The 13616-nt window shown below is 37.4% G+C and overlaps 1 non-coding gene across 1 annotated transcript; it reads right to left on the bottom strand.

Annotated features, from left to right (window-relative positions):
- Positions 1 to 9716: 9716 nt before the first annotated feature.
- LOC125925010 (U6 spliceosomal RNA) lies at positions 9717 to 9819 on the bottom strand. The gene has a single exon (XR_007458664.1). It is a non-coding gene; the product is annotated as a U6 spliceosomal RNA (small nuclear RNA).
- Between the last annotated feature and the right edge of the window lie 3797 nt (positions 9820 to 13616).

Genomic DNA, 13616 nt, shown 5'->3' with positions numbered 1-13616 from the left:
TGGTATCTTCATTTCTGAGAGCTTTCAAAATTGTTCTGTTTCTCACTATGATCAATGTGCTTGAATAGCTTAGATTATTGCATTTGATGGAGCTTGTATTTTTCTCTTGATGAGAATGCAGTTCTCGTTAGCATTAACGACAATTCCACATTGCTTTTGTCCCAATTTGCCAACTGTCTTTTTCCTTTTGGAAAATGGATATTTTCTCTCTCCTAAAACTTCTCCAGCCTTAAACATTTACGTGGATTTAAAATGTGTTTTAAAGCCCATTCTTCTGTAACTTCCAAATATTTCCAAGTTTTATCTTTGAGCAACTTACTTGGTGCACATATGAGAGTAAATAAGTGATGAAAGTATATATGAAATTAAGAATTTAATTTATTTAGAGGAATGTTTAATGCACTCTTAAGAAAAAAAATACACACTGGCAATAAACTCCTTTAGCATGTGTGTGTGTGTGTGTGTGTGTGTGTGTGCATTTTCTCCTACATCTGTTATAGACTAAGATTATTTTTGTATAAACCGTAATTGTCCTCTTTTGGAAATCAATACAGAATAACAAGACATATTTCCTCCAGATAATAGTAACTCTTTAAATGGAAAATAACTTTGGCCATTGTTTCATTTTTTGGAGGTTCAAATTATTTTAGTATGATTAATGAGAGGAGCAGTTCCTGGATATTCTTAATAACTGTATCCTGTTGGCTTAAGACCTCACTTTGCCCAGTTTATGATTAAAATGCTCCACTTATAGTTAGATGTAACATAAATAGTTCTTGCACTTGACTATGATAGAATTTGGAAACTAGTTTTGATCAAACCAGTATCCTCAAGGAGATTAGAGAGCATAAATGAAATATTACTGTAACCTCCTTGATATCTTGCTTTTGCTTCAGCTTCATTGACTAATCTGGGGGTGGTTTTACAGTTTATCTGAAACTCTAAGTAGATTACCATATGATCAGTAATTAATAGAATCTCAAAATGCTCCAATGATAATACTGATCGCTTTAAGATCAACACCTCCCCGGCTCTTACTCCCCTCCATCCTTGGTATTCTGAACATGGTTGACCCTTCTGAGGAGGAAGAAAAAGAGCCTGTTCAGGTCATGGCCAGGACCTTCTGCTCTTGCTTGTCTCTGTGATTCTTAATCCTTGGAACCTTCGTTTGGTGATGCATTTAGAGTCCCCTCTCTAGCCTCCTGGACTCAGCTCTGTACCTTGCTCTGACTCTAGTTTCCTCAGTGACCCGCCATCTTTCCCCCTGAATTACTGTGGAGGTCCAAATTAATCTTCAGTCTTGTAGTTCTCCACTATTTTCAATGCATCCAGAATAATCTTTCTTAAAACCCAAATTCCAACATGTCATTCTTTGCTTTAGAGTCTTCTGTGATCTCTCTTTCCCTTCAGCTCCTTTGGGAAGAGAGAGAAGCCCAACTTACGGCTTCAGCCAGAGCTCATGCCATGACTCACGACACATGTTATGTTGTAGTCCAGGCATTTTAGTGCAGGGTGCTCCCACTAGTGGCATCAGCACCACCCGGGAACTTGTCAGATATGCAGGTTGCTCAGGGTTCCACCCCCCACCTACTGAATCAGAAACTGGGATGGAGCCCAACAATCTGTGTTTCCACAAGCCCCCTGGGGGATTCTGAAGCAGTCTTAAGTTTGAGAGCCTCTGCTGTCATCTCAAACACTTAGAATTCTAAAGCACGCTTTCTCTTTCTCACTTACAGAATTAATTACCTGCCCTCCCTCCCCCAACTTGGCTTCTAGTGCTCTACTCACATCCTCTTCATTGGGCTAACTCCTGTTTGTCCTTCAGTACAAGATGAAACTTCACCTGAGTGTTCTGTAAATGCCCATACTAGGTCCCACATCCTTTTTTTTTGTGTCCCCATGCAAAATCTGTGCTATCTTTATGCCAGCCCCTGCCAGCTAACAGCCTGATATTTTGCTATCATGCTTCCTTCTCCTCTCAAGATTACAATTACTACAAGAGTAGGGCAGTAAGCTGATGGTTCATGAAATTCCCTTTTTCTCAGTTGAGCATAATGCCTGAAGCAAAATAGATCAGTAAGTGTGAAACAAATGTTTATTGGATGAATATGTTACCTATTTACTTTACATCAGCTTCTAATTGTCATTTGGAATGACTGATCTCATTTCATACATATATATGAAATGTATATGTTGCCTTAGTTTGATTTTAAGATTGAAAAAGATTCTCAAGAGTACAGGTCACTTTTTTGGTATATCCTCCTTTTTTTTCTTTCAATAATACTAAAGCAACATTTCCTGCCCATGGAATTTCATTTCAAAGCATTACCTGAAATGGCATACCAGTAAATGCTTAGCATCACTGATTATTATCAGGAGGAGGATGGGGGTGTGGACAGAATGATGTTTGTACCTAGACTAATTTTGAATAAGCCTTCACTATTTATTTTTTCTCATGCATGTTAACATGTGCTGATTAATAGTATACAAAGTCTTTTGGAATTTTCTTGGAAGACTAGACTTATTTCTTTATCTGGGTTTTGAAAGTACGTTCACCCATTGCCAAGGCTGTAGTCTTTTTGCTTAAGTAATAGCATTTATTCCAGAAAAATACTGACAATCAAAAGCTAGTGAGTTCCCTGAATCACTGAATGGTTTCTACCAAAGAAATTCTACCTCAACTAGCACCCCCATGGGTAAGTAGAAGAGTAAACAGAGAAGTTTTTAAGGTATATCTTAATAGCTTCCAGGTTCATGCTTACTAAAATCAGTGGAAAAGTTGAATTTGGGTCCGATCTTACAGACTAACTTCCAAAACTCTAGTTCAGAGATGGTTAGTGAAGATAATCTAAAAAATATTTCAAATATGGAATCACTGGTAATGCCAATACTGTCAAATATAGTTAATCACTTCACTTCCATCTTAAAGCAAGTAAGAAGTACTTATTGAAACATATTCCTTTAAGTGATCCAGGTTCAGTCCCTAGAATATAACGTTCGATGTAGGAGAGAATAAACTTATAATAACATGGGGATTTTAAAAGGATTAGAAGGTCTTACTCTCTTCTTTCTGAATAGAATTGTCTCCTTGCTAACATTTATAAGCTACTTTTGAAGTTTATATGGTGTAAGATAAAGCCAACCTATTGAAATACTTCCTGGAGAGACACATGCCCTGGCTTTTTCTAATTGGAAATATAGGCTTTGCTGTGGGGGTCAGCTATTCACCTTCAAGGATGGACTGCTTTTGAACTTTATATAGATGCAGAAGGTTCCAAAGACTAGATACGACAGCTCAGGATTGTGAAATTGAATCACTATCCTTCATACCTAAAATGAGAGTGTGGGACATCATGATCTCTAAGGATCCTCGGTACTTTTCTAAATAGGAAGGTTGCCTAGTTAAAAAAAAAAAAGGCAGGGAGGGCTTTATGGCCAGGTAGCCTGAGAGCTACCACCTACCGGTTGTGATCCTAGAAAGTTATTCAGTCTCCGTGAGTCCCACTTTGTACACCTGCAAACTGAGAACACCACACCTACATCACAGAAGTACAATTTCATTCATGGTCAGTGAGCCTAAAGTACACAGGACTGCACCTAGCACGGTGAGGATGCTCCTTCATGAGCTACATGAAGAAGGCATCCTTCCACCTCTGCCAACAAGGAAGTGTGTAACTTTAGGAAAGCCACTTAAGCCCAAACTGCTATTGGGGTGCCTGGTTGGCTCAGTTGGTGGAGTGTACAACTCTTGATCTCAGAGTTGTGAGTTCAAGCCCCATGTTGGGTGTAGAAATTATGTAAAAAATAAAATCTGGAAAAAAAACCCACAAAAGATTCCTAAATTGCTACCATCAATCAAACCTTGACTCTAAGGTCTCACAGGAACCACAATTGTGAGGCATTCAACATGTAGAAAGTGCCCTTGGGTGAGAATATCAACCATTTTCAGGCTGACCTATTCTTATTGGGAAAAATATCCCATGGTAATTATTTTGGGGGCGTGATTTACTATTTAAAAATAGATTGCCTTGGGGTGGTGGGAGAAGTGCTGAAAGGATGCATTTTCACAAAATTTGAAAAACAGTTCCATAGCTCTGCACACACCCCCTAAAGCAGTTGCTAAAAACAGTGCTTGGTGTTGTATCCCTTGGCTGAGAGCCTCTCATTTGCCATGGACACACTGAAAATAATACAGGAAATACTTTATTCAAGAGAAGTTAATTTATCCTTTCTTCAGGCAGCCTCTTCTGTGCCAAATCTGAACCACTCTTGAAGGTCTACATATCAAGCTGCATTGGTTGTGTTTTAAGTGAAAAGGATATAATCCTTTGTGTTGGGCTGCAAGACACAAGTGTATGCAGTTGAATCAACTCAAAACTAAAGTCCAGTCATGTCATCCCACTACTCAAAACTACCCAACAGCATTCCACCCCTCTCTAATCCTCACTCTAATCTATAAACCCTGTACAACTGGCCCTCTTTTCCCTGTGACCTCATCTACTGCCATTCTCCCCAACCATCAGCGTCAGTCACAAAAGCCTCCCCAGAAAAACTCCTGCTTCAGAGTTTGACACTCACTCCACCTGTGCTAAGAAGGCTCTTTGCCCAGACATCTATCTATCGTCATGCTTCTTCCCCTTACTTTCGTAAGGCTTTTACATTGTCATTTTTCACTGTGGACTTCTCTGGCTACCCTTTCTGTTACTGCAACCCTCCTATGCCTTCCCCCTTCCATTATTTATTTATTTCTCCTTAGTAATTATTATTAAATAATATTTTATATATTTTATTTATGTATCTTGTTAAATGCCTCCTCCACTACTTGTTGAGTTATGAGAGAAAAGGTGTATTTTTCTTACTTGCTTTCTTCACTACTTATAAAGTGTTTAAAAAGGACCTAGCCCAGAACAGGTTCTCAATACATTCTTATCAAATGAATGGATAAATGAATGCTGACAGTCTCACTGAGGAGAGGTGATTCGTCAACATAAACCGTCAGAGATCTATCTTACAGCATAAGCTTCCAAAATAAAATACTAAGTTTTGCTAATTCTCTGCCTCCTCAAAGCTTTCCAAAGCTTTGGATTATAGGGGGAACACAATAAATATTGAATTTATGAAATCAGTTAATTTAATTATTAATGACTTAAGCCTCCTAATTATCATCACAGTGTATCTTAAAACATCACATTATGAGCAACTGGTTTCATATTATAATTTGGCCACCAATTTTGTTTCAGAGCCTTAAATAGATTCCTTATTTCTGAGCTTCAGTGATGACATCTTTAAATGGGAACAATATTATTTTTTAGCCGATGTATCTGAGAATTAGAATAGCTAGGCTTTATACAGTGCCTTGTAGATAGTGAAGTCTTAATAAACATTAGATGCTACTTTTTCCTTTATTAAAATAACTCCAGCTCAACAGTGGCTACTATGATACAATTTACAATTACATTGTTCTCTTTGAGGAAGAATTTAAAATCTCAGCTGCAACACAGCCATCTGTAATAATAAAAGAAATTGTAGATTCATGCTGTCTTTAAGTTCCTCCTAAATCTCAAGCTACACCTGTGCAGGAAGCATTATATCACATAAACAAAGTCTTATTCATTGACTACCATCAAAAAGGAGAAAAAGGGGGAAAAATCTACAACTTCCACAGGAAATCCCAAGCACAAATTCTCACAGCTGCCTCTATTCACTTGTTATTACTGCCTTGACCATTGTTTTAATTACAGCTCAAAAAAAGACATTATTTTCATGGTACTTTTACCTCCTTAAAGCAAAGTAGTATCGCTGCTCTCTAATCTTGATGATTTCAGTTCTTGCACTAGTCAGCCAGGCTGAATTAAGCTAGGCAACCTAGGAAGTCAAAGATTAAATTCTGGAAGTTAAAATTAGAGTGTAAAAAATTACTTCATGTGCCATAAAGTGTATATACAGTTTCTTCAATTATAGCCTGAGAAATCTGTCTCTGTGGGAAGGCACACTTCATTAACTTTCAGCTATGTAGGCCTGGGGCAGATAGGGTCATCATCTTATAAAATTATATAGTATTATGATCATAATGTTCTTCTCATCAGGAGTAGAAGATTTATAAAAGTAATTGTTTTAAGGAAATCTTGATAAGGGAACTAATATTATACTTCAGAGAGGTTTCTAAATTTATCCCAATTGTGAACTTGCCCTATTTATCTAAATTCCTGGAATTTATTTTTGTTTTGTGCTGACCAGTCTTTGACTCATTCATCTCATTAGTACTTCTTTGTTAAACTTTAATTGAGTTCTAAGAGAGGCTCTGGTTAGAAAACAGCACTGATTGTATGCGGTATAATTTATTATCTGAGTCGGTAAAATTGTCAGTTTTGACGATTTTTAGTCATTTTCTGACTCTTCAGAGTAGTTAAAACTTTAAACAAATATTTTTTAAAGTAAATCAGGCAAGTTTCCAATTAAAATAAGCATGGAAATGTTTTCAGATATTATACATACATTTGGGGTAATTTCCTTGGAATAATAATATAATCCACAAAGACTGGCTCTGAAAGATCCTTAAATTCAAATCAAATGGCTTCTCAGTTCCACCCAAATTAATTTTGAGCTTCATGTGGCTACATTTTGTTGAATGTCTGCTTTGGTCAAGACAACACATTGATTCTCTAGACTGATTCTTCATCCCCTTTGGGGAAAAATAACCACACTTTTCATTTGCTAGATTCTCTGGGTTGATTGTTTTCTCTTCCTAGTCCTTTGCCTTACATATTTGCCACCTAATACTCTTAGAAGGAGGCAGATGTGGTATTTAGAGACCTATCTAAACACTGCAGTAATATGTTTAACATTAAAAAAATTTTTTTAATGTTTATTTATTCTTGAAAGAGAGAGAGAGAGAGAGAGAGAGAGAGAGAACATGAGATGGGGAGGGGCAGTGGGAGAGGGAGACACAGAATCTGAAGCAGGCTCCAGGCTCTAAGTTGTCAGCACAGAGCCCATCACAGGGCTTGAACCCATGAACTGCGAGATTATGACCTGGGCCAAAGTCAGACACTTAACTGACTAAGCCACCCAGGTGCCCCTCATTTTCATTTATTTATAATACAAATATTTATTGAGCATTGCTTTACTATCTATTGCTAAATAACAAAGCACTTCAAAACTTAGTAGCTCAAAATAACAACCTGATTATTTTTGCATGATTCTGTGTGTTGACTAGGGCTCAGCTGAGTGGTTATTCTGCTGGTCTTGCTTAGGGTCTACATGTGATTGCAGTCAGATGGCAAATGGGGCTGGATCACCCAAAATGGCTTCTTCACTCACATGTTGGGAACCTTGGGGCTCCTACATGTGGCTTCTCTCTTCAGTGGATTGGCTAGATTTCTTTCATAGTGGCTTACAATTCTAAGAGGCAGCTGGTGGAAGCTATCACTCTTCTGTAAGTCTGGTCTCAAAGTCTGAGGATGTCACATCCACTGTATTTTACTGGTGAAAGCTAATCACAAGATAAGGTGATTTTCAAATGATTTTTATAGGAGAGAAATGAGTGTTTCAACTCAGATTAGAGAGCTGTATAAAACATCTCTCCAACCTCTACAATAAGACAAGACAGGACAAATCATGTACTACTGACATTTTGTAAACCCTTACAAAAACTTAGGTCACTGAACAATCACCTACTTAAAATCTATAGAGAGAGAGGTACCCACAGGGAAAAATAAAATGTAAGCATTTGCTTATCTTGGACAGATACCACCAAACAACATACAAGCTGGTAAGAATATTCAGCTAGCAACTTTTAATGAGTTGCTAAAGACTAAATATGAGCTTGAAGGAGAATATGAAGCCCCAGGAGGCTATAGACATGGGAAGGATTGCATGCCCTTGCAGCTTTTCCAGTTAAGAACTCTACCAGGTGCTCACAGAGAAGACCAACAAGAATTCCAAGAACACTTCCCCAAGGTGCTGGTTTAGGCAGGGAACAGCAGGCACAGCCACAGCTTTACCTGGATTTATCTCCCTTATGGAACAAAAGTCTTAATCCATAGGGGAAAGGACAACTAAAACCAGAGCTTGAGTACTGGTGGGAACCTACTGTAGCTGGGGAAGGGAAACAAGGGGAAAAAACCTTTACCCCTGGTGGAGGGAATGAATATGTGCTAGACCAAATTTAACATCTGAAGAAGATGCAGGAACATCCGTAAAGGGCATACTCACAATGTTCATAGTGCCTGCCTGAGGTTTAATTAGAGCATCAGAAAATGAGCCTCTCTCCCCACCACCACATTAACAATTGTTGAGTATAAGTAACAGTGGAATGTACAGTGGGAAACTAGTACAAAGGAAAGATATGGGGCCAAACAGGGAGCAAGTGTTGAGAAAATCCATGGGTAAATTAACTCATACTGTAAACACAAGATATCACTAGAAGAATCTGATGCAGTAGTGCACTGAGGGTAATCACAGTAGTAAAAAACTTCAAACTCTGCCAACTTCTGACTAGATGAATATAAAACTCCATTCTACAAACCTTACAGAAAAGAGGCAGGCTTATCTCTAAACTTGAAAAAATTATTTGCTTCATTATCTAGCGTTTTGTACAACATGGCCAGATTCTAACAACAACAACAACAAAAAACTTTATGAGATATACAAAAGGGCAAGGAAAACAAAGTCTGAAAAGATAAAGTGGTTATCAGAACCAGACTCAGATATGACAAAAACGCTGGAACTATCAGACAGAAAACTTAAAATAACTACGATTAATTTGTTAGAGGCTCTGATGGAAAAGAAAAACGCAAGATAAGAAAGGCATTTTCAGCAGAGTTAGAAACTATAAGATAAAGTCAAATGGAAGTGCCAGAAGTCAAAAATAAAGTAACAGAGATAAAGAGTGACTTTAATGGGCGAATCAGTAGCCTTGACATAGCTTAGAAAAGAATTAGTGAACTTGAAGATAGGTCAATAGAAATTATTCAAATTGAAAAACAAAGAGGAAGAAAATGTGAAAAATCAAACAGACCATATGATATCAAATGGTATAATATCAAATAGTATAACATATGCATAATTGGACTCCCAGAGGAAAAGGAAGAGAGAATGGGGCAAAAAAAAATATTTGAAGAAATGATGACTGGAATATTTTCAAAATTAGTGTCAGACATCAAACCACAGATCTCAGAACCTCAAAGAACACCAAGAAGAATTCATTAAAAAAACCAAAACAACCCACCAAGCCTAGGCACATCTTATTCAAACTGTTGGAAACTGAAAACAAAAAGAAAATCTTAAGCTCAATCTCTGAATACTTACATACAGAGGAATAGTAATAAGATAAACAACAGACTTCTAGTCAGAAACAATATAAGAAAGATGACAGTAGAGGGGCATCTTTAAAGTGCTGCAGGAAAATCCCACATCCAGTGAAAGCCAGTTTCAAAAGTGAAAGAAAAATAAAGTCTTTCTCAAACAAAGGTAGAGGAAAGAAGCTCCAGTCTTCTTTTTTTTTTCACTTTTTTTTGTTTTTTTTTTTTTTTTGTTTTGGAAACAGACACAGGGCATATCATAGGGGGAAGCAGTGTGATGCCTCCTAGCAAGGCTCAGGACAATAGTAGCCAAAGTCAGAGATACCACTGTGGCCAGGCCTAAGACCAACATCACAGAGGTATGAGGAGAGGTTGACCCCTCCACACCAAAAATCACCAAAATATGCAATCACCAAAAATATAGAATGCTTCACAAATTTGTGAGTCATCCTTACGCAGGGGCCATGTTAATCTTGTCTGTATCATTTCAATTTCAATATATTTGCCGCTAAAGTGAGCGTGCTCCACTCTTGATTTAAAAAGTGTCCTGTGCATATAGGGAGAGAAGAAATTGGTTGCAAGACACCTTTAGAGATTAGCTACTAGCATCCACTGCATGTAAGGTAAAAGTTATAGTACTGGGGAAAGTCCATGTTATCTCATTGAAATTAATTTTTCCTATTTATAAGTTGCTGGTATTAGTTTACATGATTTCAATGATTTCTTAAAATTGAACTATTTTTTTAATGGTAGTCGTACATTGTCATTCATTACTTTATCAATCCGGAGATAGGTATTTTTGTGTGTGATATATAAAAACAGTCTATTTTAAAATTAGATTAATATATTTCTGAAATGTTAGAAGGGTTGGCTACACATAGTAGCTGTGGCTGATTATAATCAATCTATGAAAACTTAACCATCTACACATGAGCTGATGTCTGTATTTTCTTAATTTATTTATTTTGAGAGAGAGAGAGACAGTGAGTGAGGGATGGGCAGAGAGAGAAGGAGAGAGAGAGATCCCAAGAGGCTCCCTGCTGTCAGCACAGAGCCCAACGCAGGGCTCCATCTCGTGAACTGTGAGATCACAACTGGAGCCAAAATCAAGAGATGGATGCTTAACCAACTAAGCCACCCAGGCGCCCCTCTATATGTTAATAATAAATGTCAGTCAAGAGTCAAACTGATTAACAAGGGTTAACAAATGCAATTTCAATTTCAGAATTACCGTTTATTTTTTTAAATGTTTATTTATTTGTTTTTTGAAATTTATTTTGATGGGGTGGAGGGGCAGAGAGAGCTGGGGAGAGAGAATCCCAAGCAGGGATTCTCAGCTGTCACACTGTCAGCTCAGAGCCTGATGTGGGGTTGAACTCACAAACTGTGAGATCATGACCTCAGCCAAAGTCAGATGCTTAACCAACTGAGTCACCAGTTGCCCCTAAATGTTTATGTATTTGTTTTTGAGAGCAAACGAGAGGAAAAGAGTTACAGGGAGAGAGAGAGAATCCCAAGCAGGCTCTGCACTGACTGCCTACAGCCTGATGCAGGGTTTGATTTCATGAACCATGAAATCATGACCTGAGGCAAAATCAAGAGTCAGCCATTTGACTGACTGAGCCACCCGGGCACCCCCAGAATTATTGTTTATTAAAATTATCTTTTAACTTTCTTTTTAATCTTATATTTACAAATAAATAACTTGGTTATTCCAATTTGATTTTGACAAATATGTATAGCGCCAATCTCTTCACTTTGTAAAAATGCTAATAAAAATTATTGGAGTCAATTATAGATTTGGTACTCCTAAAATTATTTTACTGAAATTTACAAGGATATTTGTGATATAATATAAAGAATGACTCAGCTGCACAACTTCCAGATAGTGAGTTTGAGTCATGCTTAATACATTTGTGTATGTTTTTTTAAAAAAATATTTAATGATACTTGTTAAAGATGGTGAGGCAGACTGCAATAGGTGTAGGGACTGCTGTAATGGGATTGCACAGTGTGGGAGAGAGATGGGGCTCAACTCCAAATATAGCATGGGCATGTGGGAATTTATAGATTAAGAGCAGGGTGTGGGTCAGTGGATGGAAAATTAGTAAGTGGAAACACCAGAAGTAAAGGGGATTCTGAGTAAACAGGATTCTTGCTGAAGATAGGCCAGGGTGATCAAATATCATCTGAGGGATGGAGAAAGATGAGGAACTTGATCATATATTGAAGGTGATGAGATATTGAGAGAGGAAAATGTTGGTTAAACTACTTGGTGGAGTTCTTACTAAAACTGGATTTTACAGGAGTGCAAACAGATGGGCCTAGGAGAACTAAGGTTTAGTCAAGCAAAAAAAAATCTTTGTCATATTATATCAATTATAACATGATAGTATATATTCAAATTAGCATTGAATAAAGCAGTGATTCTCAAGTTTGAGCAGGCCTCAGAATTTCCAGGAGGGTTTGTTAAAAACCAGATCACTAAGTTCTACCTTCAGGATATGTAATTCAGTACACCCCGGGTAGAGCCTGAGAATTTGCATTTCTCATAAGTTTCTGGATAATATTATTGTGTTTGGTCAGAGGAGCACTCTTTGAAAACTACTTGCATAGATGAACAAATATGCTTTCAGGTTAGACACACTGAGTAAAACCCAGATTTGTTACCAATTCACTGAGAGCTTAGGCACAACCTTAATGTTTTAATCTATAAAACGGAGTATTAATAGCTACTGTGTAGTGTTGTTTCTAGAATCCTATGAAGTATTTGCCATAGTCTCTGGGACAGAGGATAAATACTCTGTTGGCACTGTTGATACTGTATTGAATGTTTGATGATGAAGATCTCATTGAAAGATTGTTATGTTTTTCCCAATACATATATTTAATTTATATCTGCAGACCTATTGAGCAAATTAAGAGGTTGAATATTTTGATCCTGATAACATTAATAGGAAAACTACCTTTTGAATTAGAAGTGACTATTTCAATGCAGTTTCTCCAGAGGGATTTCTATTTCGCAGAAGAAAGATTGATCAGTCAACCAACACTCATTGAGTACCTTTGTCTTCAGACAAAATACACACATATACAGACACACTCACATATACACATAAACTCTAAAGTGAATACAAACTGGCTTTTTCTACAAATTGGCTATTCCATTTTTCTTCCTTTCTCTTACCATTTTATCTCTGGAATCGGTGCCTCTGTTTGCTGGTGGCATTCCTTTGCTTTGTGCCTCCTCCCCCAGGCTTCAACAGAGGCATCTTGCATCAACTGAGTACCCGTAGCAAAAGTAGTTAACAGATGTGTGGGTTCTGTTGTATTTTGGTATTGTAATTTCCTATTACTGAGAAAAAAAAAAGAGAGAGAGAGAGAGAAGTGTCACCAAGGAATCTCGGGGGATTTCCTGACTAGAAATGCCTTTGAAGTTGAAGAATATTTTTAAGACAGAGGTAAAGAATCTTAATCATGTAGAGAAATATGCCTTTGAAATATTTTTCTTTGAACAGTGCATTTACCAGTTCAGGAAGCTCATTTCCATGCAATGATATTTTAATTTTAATACACAACTTCCCTTGCATTGCATGTATTCATAAAGCTACAATTTTATTCTTAGTTTTATTTATTACATTCTGAAAATTAGGCTACTTGCCTTAAGCTATTCTATATAAATGTTTTTATTCCCCAAACCCATTATTTTAGAGATGCAATTTTAGCCTTTAATGGGAGAAAATGATATAAAGTGGCTATGACTGAGGTTTTCTGGGTTTATATTTCTGCCATGTCTGCAGGGGGCTATTCTCCACATGAAAATCTAAGAATTCACACTAATGTTAATTCTGGGTATAAACTCATCAATCTGGAGGAAAATAGATTTTACTTCTAAATGTAACTTTCCTAACTAATTCCACTTGCTCTACATTTGCCTAGATTGGACTTGCCTTCAAATAGAGATATGATCAGGCAAAAGCTGACACAAGGGGAATTTGTTTAAGGCAGGAAAATGACACTACTCAGTTTATGTCAAAAACACATATGGCCGGGGCGCCTGGGTGGCTCAGTCAGTTGGGCGTCCGACTTTGGCTCAGGTACATGATCTTGCGGTTTGTGGGTTCAAGCCCTGAGTCGAGCTCTGTGCTGACAGCTCGGAGCCTGGAGCCTGCTTTGGATTCCTTGTCTCCTCCTCTCTCTGCCCCTCCCATGCTCATGCTTTGTCTCTCTGTGTCTCTCAATAATAAATAAACATTAAAAAAATAAAAACAAAAAAAAGCAAAAAAAACCCTCACATATGGCCATAAATATTTC

The sequence above is a fragment of the Panthera uncia genome, chromosome F2 (genome assembly GCF_023721935.1).
Source record: "Panthera uncia isolate 11264 chromosome F2, Puncia_PCG_1.0, whole genome shotgun sequence".
NCBI classification, from domain to species: Eukaryota; Metazoa; Chordata; class Mammalia; order Carnivora; family Felidae; genus Panthera; species Panthera uncia.
This window is presented reverse-complemented; position numbering and strand designations above follow the sequence as displayed.